This window comes from Penaeus monodon, chromosome 30 (genome assembly GCF_015228065.2).
Source record: "Penaeus monodon isolate SGIC_2016 chromosome 30, NSTDA_Pmon_1, whole genome shotgun sequence".
NCBI lineage: Eukaryota > Metazoa > Arthropoda > Malacostraca > Decapoda > Penaeidae > Penaeus > Penaeus monodon.
In genome coordinates, this window is record NC_051415.1 from 34,846,036 (window position 1) to 34,846,378 (window position 343).

Below are 343 nucleotides of genomic sequence, written 5' to 3' on the forward strand. Positions count from 1 at the left end.
GTCTTACCGGTTCTTGCTCTCAATCCATAAATCTAAAACATCGCAAATATGACAGAGAGTAACAATGAATGAAATTAAAAGTCATCATCAGCAATATCAATCAAGACATATTACCTCGCAATAAATATATATTTTTTTTTCATCTTTACTCATAATGCTATTTAACGCCTCATTAATTTCGTTCTTCATTAATCTATCGCCCATTTTCCTTTTATTCTTTCATAAATCAAGTAGATCACATCACTCATAAATGAGTCACTAACCCATTCATTATCCTCACCATTTCATTCACTATTTTTACTCAACCACTTTACTCATCATTTTCTAAATCCCCTTATATCTT

The 343-nt window shown here is 30.3% G+C and overlaps 1 protein-coding gene across 1 annotated transcript in view; it reads right to left on the bottom strand.

Moving 5' to 3' along the window:
- The window catches only part of LOC119592748 (ADAMTS-like protein 5), a gene marked incomplete at its 3' end in the record, with an annotated part of 89,191 nt that overhangs the window by 12,599 nt on the left and 76,249 nt on the right, over nt 1-343 (bottom strand).